We start from the raw sequence: 14,727 nt of genomic DNA, 5'->3' as shown, positions 1-14,727 counted from the left end.
AGTGTCATACCATACATTTTCCTTCCCAATCTATCAATGGCAAACATTGATTCCAACTGCGAGGGCATGTGCTGCTTATACAAATGTCTGACACTGGATGCAAGCCACCTTTTTACCATGTTAATTGAAGATGGATAGCGAGGACTTGAGATCAACAAATGGGTCTGTTTGTCATGTTGTTAAAACTCAATCTGTCTGATACTAGAAATGTTTTTCAGCTCCTTAAAATGAAAGGGAAACTGTCAGCTTGAAAATCGCATGTCTAACAGAGCTGTCGTCTTTTCCTTTTCACAATACTCCCCAAATAAGAGTTCAAACACTGTAGCTGAAAAAAGAAAAGGCTAGAAAATGCAATATCACCTTTTATGGATATGTGGAAAACGTTGTCCAGGTCAGAATGGTGGTGGGACACATCCATGAGTGCTGGCCACAGTGTCTCTACACCAGGGTAGGGAGGTCCCAATGTCATGACAGTGCCAGCACGGCACTTCCTTAGGGAAGGGCAAAGGCTGGATTTTGGGGGTGAGAGAGACAAGTGTGGACAGGGCAGCTTTCTCCGGCCATGGGCATTATACCTCCAGAAGTCTCAGAAAAACATCTCCACTTTGATTAGCGCCATTGGCTAATGTTTCATGCGTATCTTTCGTTAGTGATGGATGCTCCCAGGCATGACCACTTCTCAACCTGAAAACTTTTTTGTTTCAGATACTATATGAGCATCTAAGAAGCAAAAGCTCCTTTTCTTTACAGGGCAGCTGCTGCATTTACTGCTGAATTAAGACATGGTATCAGGGTTGTTGATCTCTTGTTTGTCTGCTCTAACAAGCAGCCCATTTTTTTGTGTGTCTGTGTGTTAATAAGTCACCACTAGGTTGCTTCTCCTCACAACGCTACAGAGAAATCTCTACCATGAGTAGCCCAAAGAGATGCAGGCTCATTGGTCACTTGTAGCCACCAGTGAGCTATGAAGATTCAGCAAATATTTGGAGAACAGTTTGGAAAACACTGACCTGTACTCCCCCCCCACCCCTATTTCCATGGGTGCCAGTGGTGGAAATTCCCCTGTGCAATAAATGCTGAGGAACAGATTTGTGCACTGTGTCTGTCTGCTCTCGGGTACTTTTGCTTGGTCATTATCTCCCTTGAGAGGGCATACGAGCCCTTCACAGGCACAACTCTGTGTGCCTCTTGGGGTAAGGGTTCGTTTATATTTTGATAGGCAAAAATAGGCTTATTTCTCCTAAGATTATCCATCCCTTTCAAGCAGTGTTTCTTTAAATCAAATGAACACATTTAGAAATATCTTGAGCTGTGGTATTTTAACGTGTGTATTCATTACTTTTAACACCACTCAGTAAACTTCGAAGGCGTTCCCAGTTCCCACCAGTGCTACCTTCCGCCTGTGTCACGCAGACATGAAGCCTGGAAGAGGAGACGCCAAGGGATGTGTCTGAGCCTGTGTGAGTTGCTGGAGGCCTGCTGACTTGGAGAAGGTACGCTGATTTACACCAGGCATTGGTCTGCCCTCGCCTCCCATTTAGGTTAATGGGATTTGTGCATCCGGCTTCCCCAATGTACCATGAGGAAAATTGGCTGTATAAAGATTAACACTAGCGCGATGATAATATCCACTGGTTGTTACAATAGATCTGTTTATCAATACACTCTAGACACATTCAATATTGTTGCGTTTCATAAAGAATTACTCTAAGTTGCCATTCTGTTTTATTCCCTTATTGCATTTTCACAGCGCATTATAAGAATGATAAAAATCCATGAGCCATAACTCCTGATGGCATAGATGATCAATTTGACTTCTAATTTGGAAGTAAAAGCACATACATGGTATACACTTTGCCCTAGTTTAGAAGAATAGTCCCGGTTGCCTTTGTGGCAACAATGGGACATTAGTGGTAATGATTAACAATAATGGCTTTTAACAATAATTTATTTCTAGGTATGTAAATGCATCTGATTCATTGGTCTCACAGCTGTTGCCAACAATGTCATATAGGCATGTAAGAATGTGCATCTTTCAATGCATCTACAATTCAGAGCATCCCTGAGATCTTTTTAAAACATAGGAAGTGAGTTGCAGACAAAAAGGTGAACTTGCTGTGGTCTGGTCTACTGCTATTGGGTGAACTGTGGCAGCCCATGTGATGGCTACCTGCAGAAAATTTGTGGACTTCAAGTTCAAAGTTGAGCTTCACTTTTTGTGAGGCTGCCTGCGCTGCTCATGGCATTGTCATAGCCTTGGATCGATGGGAGGGACTTTTGGTTTCTCCATCTTACTTAAAATTTTCATTGAAAAGCTGTTGGAAGGCTGACAGGCCACTGGTGTGCTGGAACCTCTCTGGAGCAAAAGAAGTAGGGTTTGTCTGGTTTCCTTTCCGCCGACAAACCGAGGCAGATGGTACAAAGCATGCTCAGGCCTTCTAGCAACTCCTCAATTGCACTTAAAAGTAAATCTACCATTTGCAATCTATTGTCTATTCAAATCTATTTAATTTACAATTAACAAGACACCTCTTGCTCTCTCAACTTAATTAAAGAGCTAGTGACTCTTAGAAGAATTGAAATGCAATAAATAAGATAACCTAGTTAGGGTATAATTAAGGGAATTTACATAACTAATAAACATGGTATTGCTGCCTTCTATTAAAAATACTCTGAACTTGTGCTCATTTTAAAAAAAAACTTATATTAAAATAAGTGTTCAGACATTTAATTAGCATAAAACAAGATAGCTATCATGAGTTAATTGTATGTAATTTCCTTTAAGTAACCACTGAAAGCATAACACACCAAATGGCTTTTGTCTGATCTGTCAGCAAGCCAGGTTTTAACCTCTGCGTCTTGGATTAACCTCTTTCTGGGCTGCTGCTGCTTTCAATTAAATCCTGCAGGTGCCTACTCGATGTTCTCCAGAGTTCTAAGGTGATTAAAATTATAAAATAAAAACAATCTCCTTGTTTAAGGATTTGCTTGACCTTGGGTCAAAAACAAAGTGTTAATTTTCACAGATTTTGCCTGGAGCAGGAAATAAGGGAAAAACAATTGCTCTGCGGTGATGGCAGGTGCTTATTTGGTCCTGAATTTTGTCCTGAAGTGTAGCTGCATGAGTTTATACTAAAATAGATTATATTCTTTTTTATTAATAGGATTTCATGCCAGCTGTAGCAGGTGTGACTTCCATTTGTGTTAATACATTGTCTACAGGGCACTGAATTTTTGTTGTTGTTGTTGTTGAAGAGGGAGAAAGAGTCCAGGCATCAACAGGGGAACGCTTGGTGTAGGGGTGAGTCTGCAAGGTGTCTGTCAGTGAGTCCTTATGGGCTTTTCGTTATGGCTCGTCAGGCACAAATCCCTAGTGCCCCATGGCTGGATTTCTTGTAGCTCAGCTTCTCTTCATGCTAGTGGGTTTCCAACTGGCTGCTTGGTCAGCAGTGTATGAAAGTATGCTCCTGAAGCTCCTTCACCACCACAAATGGTAATTCACTCCTAAATCGCATGCGTGCTTTGCTGGTTGTAGAGTGTGCTCCATTTGTTGTGCATAGGGACAGCTGAGATAAAGATATTTCTGAGTGAAATAAGTGTTTCCGAAGGGCAGGCTGTTGGGGTACATCGCTGCTGTGAAGGACAGGATTGTATTGTCTGAGCTTAAAACATGCGTCTTTCTTGTGTGTACCTTAGGGACATACCTTGGAGATCTTTTCCTTTCTGGAAAAAGAAATGGGATCACTGTTAAACAACTTCTGAATACGCCTATAATATACAAGATGACTGTCAGGTCTGTCTAGTACCACCTTAGCAAACCAGACATTTTTTGGACACATGGGGCTTGATATTGCCCAAGTCGTGAGGCTGACCAAATGTATTGGTGCTTTCTCTTCAATTTTCCACCTTCAACAATAAAATTGTCCTTCCTGTATTTGTTTTCAAAGGAATGAATTTCTACCTGTCTAGCTGAGGAGTTTGAAGCAGTGGCAAGTGTATCCTAACGCCACTCCTGTGGTTCTCACACCGTTAGGTTGGGGATGGAGGTAGCCCAGCCACACATCTGAACAATGTGATCACAGCAGCTAGGGCTGCAGCATTAGTGACAGAACAGCAGACGCTTTCTGATGAAAAACAAAACAAAAAAGCCTCCCCCACAAATTGCATTAAGCCCTTCTTTGCATTTTGAAAGGCAATATGTGCTTTTTCACCTGCCACGACTGTCATCTGGTGTGTGCCGTCTCTAAGCAAGACGACATCTGCAAATTCATGATCTGTGCCTCTGCTTCCACACAGAACCTTGCAGCCTGCAAAACCTTTTCCTTTCTCCAAAAAGCTCCTGCCTTGGTTGCTGACCATATTGCACCTGGGTCCAGCCTTCAGGGGAAATCAATTCTTTCCCAGGAAGATTCTTACTCTGCGTTTACTAATAGTGATTTCAGAGATGCCCAGCGTTAGAGTTACTTCATTTTTAAAGGAAGCTGTTGTTGTTACTTAATTTTGAACTAAATGCCTAATGTTTCTATTTCTATTCTAAACTCCAGTCAGGTGATAATTCATCTGTTTTTGTGCATGTCACCTAAAAAACTGAAGAAAAATGCTTCATTGCTGTACTCAAGCTAATCACCTTGGCTGGCCATCCCGTTTTAATTGGAGGCTGAAGTGCCTTTGAATTGAAATAGATATTTAGAAACCATCAAAACCAAGGTGCCAAGGCTTCTGCCGGTGCTCTGACATTGTTTTGCTGGATGTGGGACTTGGAATATATTTACATGCCTCGTAGCGATGTAACGAAAGATGACAGATTAATTAAATATTGGAGTTAGGCCAAGCAGAGGACATGGTGGCCCAGCAGGTGCCCCGTTCCCCATGTGATAGATCGTGTTTGTTCATGCACTCACAAACTCATTAGGCTCAACCTGAGTTGTTTGGTACGAAGTGTTATCTGAGTAATTGCCTTCGAGTTGTTTGGGTGAGCTCGTGTACGGAAGACGTTTGCAGGGGGTGGTGTTGGGGGTCTGGCAGGCTGGAGGTGACAAAAGTTGTTTGGCTGAAGGGGTTAATCCTACTGGGAGCATAACAGCGACAAAACCCAACGAGAGGTGTCCTTGGCTTGTGTGTCCCTGTAAAGCTGTTCCCCTTTGGTTTAGAGGTGCCACCTCCAAGGAGACATGAGGACTTTTCCTCCGTGCCCCAGCATGGTTTTTTTCAGAAACGTTTCAGACAAAAGTTTTGTTTCAGAAAAGGATAAGAGGTGCTGCTTGGATGCTCTTTCCCCTCTCTGCCATGCTCCTGGAGGATTTTGGTATCTCATACTTGGGCTCTTTTCTGCCTGCTCCAACTTTGTCATGGAGACCTCCCACTGTGATGGGTGGTGTCACCAGGAGACGTTCTCTGAGGGAAGGAGAATAATTTATTTATAAAAAATAATAAGAAGAGAGAACATTGTTCCTCCAGTCTTTGATGTTTATTTAGTGGCTGCGTATCAATTATCTGTTTGAACAGGTTTCATTACAGAAAGTGCAAAACCCCTGAGCACGTTTTAAAATATGCTAATCCTTACTTAGGCAGGAAATGGAAAAGGCTCATTTACAGTTTAATTTCTAATCCATGTGGCTTGACATGTTGTGTGCCGGGACATAAATAGAAAAGCTGAAGTGGAGAGGACAGCTTGCTCACAATAAACAGGTGCTGCAGCTTTGTGTTTCTGCTTACCCACTCCGATCATATGTCAAAGCACGAGCCGCAAAATGTCGAGCACAAACGCCGCCGAAATCGTTCATTCTGTGCTTTTCCATTTGAGGGATAACATACAGCCAAGAGCTTGTAAATCAACACTGATGAGGAGGGAATGAGAAAAGCAATGAGGAGCTGAACCGGTTATTTTCTGATGTGGTGAGCACCCTCACAAAGAGCTGTTGCAGCCCATTTTTTGGGCTGCAGATACCAGGGGAGGAAAGAGCAGCTGCTCTTGGGCCTAGGGTGGCTTTCGATACCCCTGTCCTCATTTTGGCACACGTGGAAATCTGGCATGTATCTGAGGCACTGAAGAGCTCAGCTCCCAGAAAAAGGAGATGCATTGCTCTTGCCCAAGGGCAGCACTAATTGAACTGGACCAGTGGGGAGGCCAACAAAACACCTGAAAAAAGGCAAATAACACATTCCCTACTCAGGTCCCTTCTGCAGCCACAAATGTTTTGGGATTAAAAAAAAGTTAAATTTTTTTTTTCCTCTCTAATAAGTGTTGATTTGCACAAATCAGTCCTCCCACCCCCAACTTTTCCCCTTTAGTTTGTTATGTTTGTAGCTCTAATGGGACCAACTAATCCCTCTAATGAAACACTTACTGGGGAGAGATTACTAGTTTTGCTCTCAGGCCTCCTGTCTCAGTGTGTAATCGGTTGCCTGGTGCTGTTGTTTTCAGGATGAAACAAATAATGACCCCCACAGATTCAGACCTGGACTGCAGGCTCTTCCCCTTTGAGGTAGCTGGAAAGAAGGTGGAGTTGACAAATTTGGAAAACTTTACAAAACTGCAAGTATGGATTTCCCTTGAAATACCTGGCTCTGAAAACAGCTGCAAATCCAGAGGGGAAGATGTGTTGGGAGCCCAGGAGGGGAAGTCTGGCTGTGGCAGCAGCCACAGTGGTGGCTCTGGGTCCAAAGGATGCCCAAAAAGGAGCATTGTTTTTGCAGGACTGGTGGCAGCATATCCCTAGCTGGGTGGCAAGGATATTTGAGGGAGTGGGGACATGGTGTGTTTGATGTAGAGCAGCAGAGTTTAATTATGGACAGGAACCAAATTGATATTCATAGGGTGATAAATAAATAATGTGTATGCACTTGCAGGGGAAGAACGAGAACATTTTTCTGAAGCGAAAGAAATAAAATCAGCAAAACAGAAATTAAAAACGGATCTATTTAGCAGAGCTTCTGGTTACGTGACAAATGCATCAGTTGGTGGGCTCGATCCTTCCATTTCTCAAGGAATCATTTGTGTCTGGCCTGAAAGGGTGTGAAACAGGACAGGATCACTTTTCCCATTCTCTGATTTCTGCTCTGAGATTTCCAACTAAATTTGCTCTCCTCGGGGGGTGAATTGAGCCTTGGGAGGCTCAGCAGCAGCCAAGAGCTAAAAGGACAAGAGGGAAATCCCAGAAGCGGATTTGATGGTGATGGAGATAGAAAGTGGAGAGGGATTTTCCCTGGTCGGCTAAACGAGGGGGGCAAGCAAGCAGACAGCTATTCAGCAGGAGGCACTTTGATACGGGCTAGCTTTTAGTCAGACCTTCCCAAAGAAAGCCGTCTGAGAGCAGCTTACGTAGGAGGATCACTGCAGCTGTACAGTAACTGCTTTTTCACTTTCCTAATTTTGGCACATCTCCTAAGTAGTTGGTGCTTCCAACGAAGCTCCTCTCCGAAACGTGCATCTTTCTTCAGGAGAAGTGTCAACTTGCACGTGTAAACCGATGTTTCTTGTGCACACAGCTGCAGGCGTGAGCTTGAAAATGGGAAAGAAGTTATTCAAAATTGGAAAATAAACAAGAACACGTGCACGTCATACTTTCAGTGAAACACTTTTAAGTTTTACTTGTGGATTTGGGGGGTTTTCTCACAAATTTTTTAATGCATGGTGCTATCAATGTTGTGTTAAAATACAGAGAGAGCTGGCAAAGACTGACAGAAAACAGCAGCTGGGATGCGTCAGGGACTCAGGTGACTTGTTTTTGTCCCTTGTCTCAAAACTGCTTATTCTCAGCAGTGTCTGTGACAGTGCTCAAACCAGAACACGTGCCCAGGCAGCATATATTTCTAGAAATAAGACCTGAGGGAGGCTTCCCCAGAAACTCTACATATGTAAATAAATCCACGGGAGTCTTATGACAGTGGTGGGTGGCAGGGGGTGACTGCAGGGCCAGGCTTGTTGTAGCTGCAGCCCAACAGGGCAAGGCAGCTCCTGGGTTTTCTTCCACTTCCCTTCGCCCCTGTGCTCAGCCGTGGGCTGCCCAGCGACTGGGGGAGGCCTGAAAAATGCTGCCTCGGCAGAGGAGAGCTTGACGAGCATGGAAAATATCACTTTTAATTAATTTTCTTCTTGTGTAGAGGAAACAGAGAATGTAGCGTGGAAGAACAAGATCTGAAACAAATTGCTAACTGTAGCACTAATATTTTTTCTCCTCATTATAAGCTTTTTTTTTAACCTTGGTTTCTGTATCTACACAAATGTCCTTTAGCAAGAATTGCAAGAACAGACAAAAGCTTGATAGAGGCATCTTTTTATTTTCAGGGATCTAGGAGGTTTCTCAGTTTTCCAGGAGGTGTCACCAGTACTTCCTTCATTTTCTGTGATGGAGATTTCCACAGAAGACATTCCTCTGATATAAATAAAAGGAAGACCACAATGCCAAGGTGATAGGAAACGCCGTGTCCTGTCTGCCTCCCTTGGGAGGTGGCTCATCACAGGCGGCTCGGGCTGGGTTTGCAAGCCTTTGGGCACTGCATGTTTTGGCAGGGTTTTGGCTGGTGGGCTACACTGGTGCTATTTCCCTCCCTGTACCGTTGGTGTTAGCCTTGTGGCTGGCTCTGGAGATCTTCTTTCAAGCCATGGGACTTAGCAAACTCCAAGCCCTCCAGAACCCCAGCTTCCGTGACCAAATTTTTGCCCAGGTCCTCAGAAAAAAAGCTTTAAAATTATGACACAGTGTGAATAAATCAAAAGACAATTTAAAAGGTTTGAAATATATATATATATATTTCATTAAAAATCTTCTGGTGGTGTGTTTTCAGGATTGGAAATTCTGCTTTATGGCTTAGGGCAGAAATAGCTCCATTTATACTTCTGTTTCATACCCCATACTTGGCTTTTTTGAGGAGCTGTAAGGATAATCTGGCCCAAGTCCTTGGCTGGCACAAGCTGGCAGAGCTCGGTGGGCTTTACAGAGGCTATGCCAAGTTACACTGCTGTAGAGGCCAGGGAAATAATCATACCCACATATAGAGCGCTTTCCACCTGGGGATCAAAAAGCAAACAGGGAAGCCCATTGAATCATCATGGAACATGTCTGCAAGGGAGAGCATCACTAGAGGTGGCAGTTAGTTTCGGTTTCATGTGTCTTCTTGCAATAACAAAAGGAAAAAGGGGGATGTGCAGGCCTAATATGGCACAACTGGGAGCAGAAAATGCTGTCCTTTACACCCTGCTGCTAGCGAAAGCAGCAGTGCTAGCGAAAGATGCAGGCGGCGGTACGGGTGACATTGCCAGTCCAGGGTATTTTCAGTCTGTTTTTACATGGCTAATTGGTAAAGATAGAGGATAATCGGTGGAATAAAAGCTTGAAAACATCTCATTTTGGAGCTCACTGTGAGAAGGCCATAAAGGCAGGCATAGGCATTGCAAGGAGATGAAGCTTTTCTCTTTCAAAATCCAGCAGAGTCCAATAACAATCAAGCAGACTGACAGGCACAAAGAATTAGTGTCAATTTACTTCTGAAAATGAGTACTATTGGGTTGATGGTGGGCAGATTGGCTCACTAATGTCTGCGTTGGGGCTCTTGGATCTAACTCTTCTATGTACTTGTAGATACCATCTTCAAGCATTGAAAATACTGGTGCATGATTTTTCACCTTGCAATAATTAAATGCTGGGACACTTGATAAGTGCTAGGGAGAGCCCAGAGCGATGCACAGCAAGTACTGAGCTGAGAAAGCCACGCTGCTCTAACATATGTTTTTTCAACCTTTTGTACTTTGTTCTGGCAGGGCATTTTATTAAATGATATTTCAAGTAGGTCAGTAGGGTAAATATAATCAAGAAATCTGCTCTGAGTTAGATCAGCTTAAATAAAGCACAGCATATTCATGACTGGAGCGAGCTCGGAGATGGCAAAGAGGACAAATCTGTTACACAGGACTGTGTGGGACGCTGCAGCGTCTCTGTCCTGAGTCTTTCCCTATGCTCGCAGATTACTCGACTGTGGTTTAGAAGTCTGATCTTAACTGTTTTTTCCGTTTTCATTTTAAACACTACACACATATGTTGATATGATTATGTCTACTTAGGAAGCTGCTCTGCAGAGCGACTTGATCTTCTTGCTTGCCAGTATAACATCAGGCAGCATCATTTGCTGGACCAAGTTGTACTACTGAACTAAGAAACCCAGTGTAGGGGAGAAAGCTTGGTGTTTAAAAATGGTCCCTGGTGTAATGGATCTGGAGAAATAGGCACTGGGTTTGGACAAACAAGTTGTGTTGGCACCAAACTAGTGGAGCCCAGTAAAGTTGAGTCCAGCTTTCCCCACTGTTGTATCGAATAAGGGGTGAGTGCTTTTGACAGCTTTCCCTCAGCGCTGATAAGGGCTCTCTTTCCTTGCAACAGTGGTTTGCAGAAAACTTATAGGATATGGAGAACAGAAGGGACAAACTGCTTGAAATCAGGCAATGGGCTCAAAACTTCGTCACCACACCTGCATGAGTTCTGTTTCCTAAAAATTCATGTTTGTGAGCTCTCAGCCTCTCAGCTAAGATGGTACCTGAAAGAAGGAGGAGAAGAAGGAGGATAAAACTCAGCATTAAGAGGTGCATTAAAAGGTTCATAAGGGCAAGCAGAGTAGCTGTGAGAGCAGGGGAGCAACAGGGTTTTGGGGAGCATGGCAGGAGGAGATCCAGCTTCCTTTCTGGCACCTACTGCTCATCCCTGGCAGGTTTAATCCTGCTTGGCAGCTGAGCCTTGCCCCTTGGCTGGGGAGTCAGAGAAGAAAAGGGGTGCTTTTTTTTCTTCTTTTATTTTTTTTTCTCCTTGATGAGTATCCTTTCTGGATACTTGGCTGCAGCACGCATGCGTGCCGCGATGCCCTGAGCCGTGCTTAATGCATCCCCGAGAAACCCGGCCCCGTGCCCTCTGGGACTGAATTTCAAGGCATATCCCTATTAGCTTATTTTGATGTTTTTATCTTTCCGTGATCGGGAACCATTCTCTGCAGCCAAAACAGACACTTTCCCAACGGCGTCAAGTGAATTTTTAGCTCTCCTCTGAGGAGCAGGCTTCAATAAAAGATGAGGCCGCTCGCCTCGATGACTGACTGCAGCGCTGTAACGTCTCCGGCAGCTCAGGCCTTTCGCTGTGAGTTTACACTCATATGAACATCAGCTCGGCCGCCCCGTGTTGCTGTAAGTGAAGGTTTGCACGCAAACATGGCCTCCACAAAAGCCACCTCAGGCAAAAGCACTTCCCGCGCCAGCAAAACGCCGCCCTACACGGGGTCCCCGGTGGGTAACTGTGGCTGCGGCTCATGTTTTAGTCATGAGGGGTGGGGATCCCTTCCCTTCCGCCTCCCCCCTGGCCGGGGGTCTGCTGAAAGGCAGCGGCAGCAGATTGCTGGTTCGTTGGGGTTTTGATCCCTGCAAACCGTGCCCTTTGCAGAAATACCACAAAAAAGCAGAGGTAAAACAGCAAAATTGCATGAAGTTGATGGAACCACACTCCTGAGTTATTTCAGTACTGACGCATCCAAACCCCAAGTAATTAAATTTATGCATCTCTTGGTTTTTCTTTTTCTACATCTGCTTTCTGTGAGTTTCAGAAATGGGCTGAGGTTTTGACATGCTGGAGTAGGTCACCAAAGGAGAAACGCAGGAAGTTTTTGGAAGCTGAGACCTGGAGAGTTTTAGGCGGCTACAGGAGCCACAGGAGGGGAGGGAGATGCCCACAACAAAGAGGAAGAAACTATTTAGCTAAGAGGAGATGATTAGTTTTGCACTATATTTGCAGGAGGACTGACTTCTAAAGCATTTTCTCAGCCAAATATTTCATTTCTCTTTAGCGGCTTATCCTTTCGCGGCTGTCTGCACTGCAGCAAAGCACATGGGAAAATGCTGCCGCTGAAAATGGGAGTCAGTAGAGGGGAAACTTTTCAAAAGGCAGCAGCTCCTTGGGGTCCTGGGACCCACCGAGTTTCAGGGAAGCTCATTCAGTCACTCGGAAGCTTTTGAAAAAATTATCGAAATTCTCTCCCCTCTCATTATGGCAGGCTCCCCAGCAGGTAGCTCAGACTTCTGTAATCCGTAAATCAAATATGACAGCTTCTCTCCTGTGTTGGGTTTCATTTTCACACTGACTTCGGGGTGGGTATTTCTTTTCCTCCTCGTTACCAGGGGACCGACGATAATCATTTTAAAAGGAACGGCAAATATTGTCCGTCGTTGTACGTTGGCGTGCCAGTTAACGCCGATCACTGCAGCTTTGGGTAATTCGGTTGATTAAAACGATAGTGCTTTGAGGGGAAAAGCCAGTAGTAGTAGGTACTAAATGCAGCGGTGTTATTTATTTTTGCTTTCTGTTTTCAAAAATGTTCTCCATAATGTCAACATTTGGCATTAAAAACCATCTTAAGATATCAGACTGAAGAGTGTAAGGAAAAAGAAGTAATTTCCAGCAGTGCATTTTCATTAACCTGGAACTAAAAATGTACACTGCAAAATAGTGGAGTGTTTCCTTGAACTTTTTTTTTTTTTTTAACCTTTCTGTAAACATTTTCTCGAGTGGTTTAATCAGGCAAAAGCTTACTTTATCATTTGACTTTTTTTTGATTCTTACTCTGATTCCTGATGTTTGGGGAAATAGCTCATTTAAAGTGTTGTAAAGAAAGTGGTGTCAGTTATTTGTCAGGTTTTATGCCGTGATTCGGGAAAACTGCCCTTGATTTCCTTGTGCCATTAGAGACTTCATCAAAGGAATGAATGAGCATTTTTCGATAGAGCACCTGCGTGAAAAGAGCAAAGCCTTTCAGTCACTTTTCCCAGTAAGCATACTTGAAGAAGTAGGCAAAAATATTAATTGGATTGTTAATTATATTGATCCAGGGCTATTTTAAATGCCGTAGCCAGGTTAGTTAACATTTGCTCGTGAACACGGATGTTTAAAAAGAGTTTACGTGCACTACTTTTATCCCACATAGTGCCCTCCAAACCACGTAGCTGGCAATAGGAGCCGAGATGTCATGGGAGCCTGGTGCTCTGGCCAGAGGTGTGGCAGGGGAAAACATGAAAGGGCAATTATTTCGTTTTCAAACCTTTGTTTAAATAAACTGTCCCTATGGGAAGCTCTGCAGGACACAGTGAGAATCAGCATTTAGGGTCTGGGAGGGCGAGCACTGCCGCCAGATATTTCTTTGCACCGTTAATCCCTTTGGGAATTCTCCTGTGCTTAAAAAACTAGGTGCTTGCTTGAGTACCTTCCCCTGTCAGAGCCACAGTCAAGGCATAATAATGATGTTGATAGCAAATGCAGCAGGAAATAAGCCGAAGATCGGGAGTGTTTGGCACCCCGTGGCTACTCGTGTTACTGGCATTTGCACGTAATTTTTAAGACTTTCTCCTGCTCCCCACAACCCCCATCTCCATTAAAGCTTTGGGTTTGAATGTAGAGCCTTTCCTTTTTCATTCCAACATACGGAGTGATTTTTAAAAGGAGGAAAAAATGTTTAAATATATCTATCTAGCATCCACTTCTCCGTCACGCTCGCTGATTAGGAACTGGAGAAACTCAAGAGGTGCTCACAAAGGGCTGATTAAAAAGTCAGGGAAAATGAACGATTCCTCAAACGGGGATTCTCGTCTGCTGCTGTTTGTGCTGCCATGGTTTTCCTGCAGCTCCTGACCTCGCCCATAATAGCTTTGCACATTTTTTTTTTTTTTCTGAAGAACCTATTGAACTCACTTCTTATTCCGGGAAGCTCCTTTGAGAGGGTGGAGGCATTTTTTAAGAGTCGGTCCAGTTCCTCCATTTTTAATGCAAACAAATATTTTAGAGCTCTGCTTTGACAGCTGTAAATAAATACAACGCTGGTGTCATTGCATAGAAAGGATCTGGATGTTGCAGCAGTAGAATAAAATAAGTTTTTTTTTTCTTATTTTTTTTTCCCCTAGATGTTTACAACCACTACCCTCTGTAAGCAAAACCTTTTTGTTTTTTTCTATTTTAAAGAGTTTACTTCTTACATTGTGTGTGGACTGAGGTAAAATGTATGCTTGCTGTAATCTGTGGGAATTTTAATGTAACTTTTTCTGAGAGTCCTGGCTGTGGACCATAAGCAAAGCAGAACAAAAGCAGCAAACACTTCAAACTCACGTACTTTCAACTTTCCTAAGGCTTTCCCTTTAGAATGAACACTTATCTGTATGGGCAGATGACTAGGCTGTGTTTTGCCATAGAAAAAGGTAACGAGTGCTGTTCTCATTCAGGCAAAAAGAGGTTAAAAAGTACCAGATTGTGGTGTAATTACCAAATTACGACATCTAATTTGTAGGTTTAACTTGCTAATTATGTGTGATACATGGGTGGCTAAGGGTGCATACCAAGCACTAGAAGCCTTCCTTTTGTCTTTGGAAATGTTTTGATTGGGGGGAGGAAGAGTCGCCACATGCGACTGCGCCTCATTCTCTTGTGCCAGGCAGAATAAAAAGGAAATGCGCGGAGTAGTGAGCGATTTGTTCTTTTTAATAGAAACAGAGGGCGTGATAGGCTTGTGCACTTAGGGAGCCTTAGCTGCCTCTATCATACATACATTCACTTTTTCAAAAAAATATTCTGGCAGTGAAGACGAGCACCCTGAAGTTTTCATTTACGAGGGCTGTCAGGAGTGCTGGCATTGATATTTAAGATGAGTTTGTGTGTACGTGCCAGCCGTGTCTGCTCACAGTCGCTCTGCATTTTCTTCTCCCCTTTATAA

The 14,727-nt window shown here is 43.7% G+C and overlaps 1 protein-coding gene across 18 annotated transcripts in view; it reads right to left on the bottom strand.

Annotated features, from left to right (window-relative positions):
- Positions 1–12,259: 12,259 nt before the first annotated feature.
- LOC310898156 (uncharacterized protein) overlaps positions 12,260–14,727 on the bottom strand; it is a 176,488-nt gene continuing 174,020 nt past the window's right edge. For 17 of the 18 annotated variants that reach the window (XR_014583002.1, XR_014583003.1, XR_014583004.1 and 14 more), the window contains one exon: positions 12,260–13,822. The gene's annotated coding sequence lies outside the window, so the exon portion shown is untranslated. The remainder of the gene's footprint in view (positions 13,823–14,727) is intronic. The other variant, XR_014583018.1, reaches the window with a different exon arrangement.

Source organism: Anser anser (genome assembly GCF_964211835.1).
Source record: "Anser anser genome assembly, chromosome: 4".
NCBI lineage: Eukaryota > Metazoa > Chordata > Aves > Anseriformes > Anatidae > Anser > Anser anser.
Note: the sequence above shows the minus strand (reverse complement) of the source record. Positions and strands in the feature narration are given on the sequence as shown.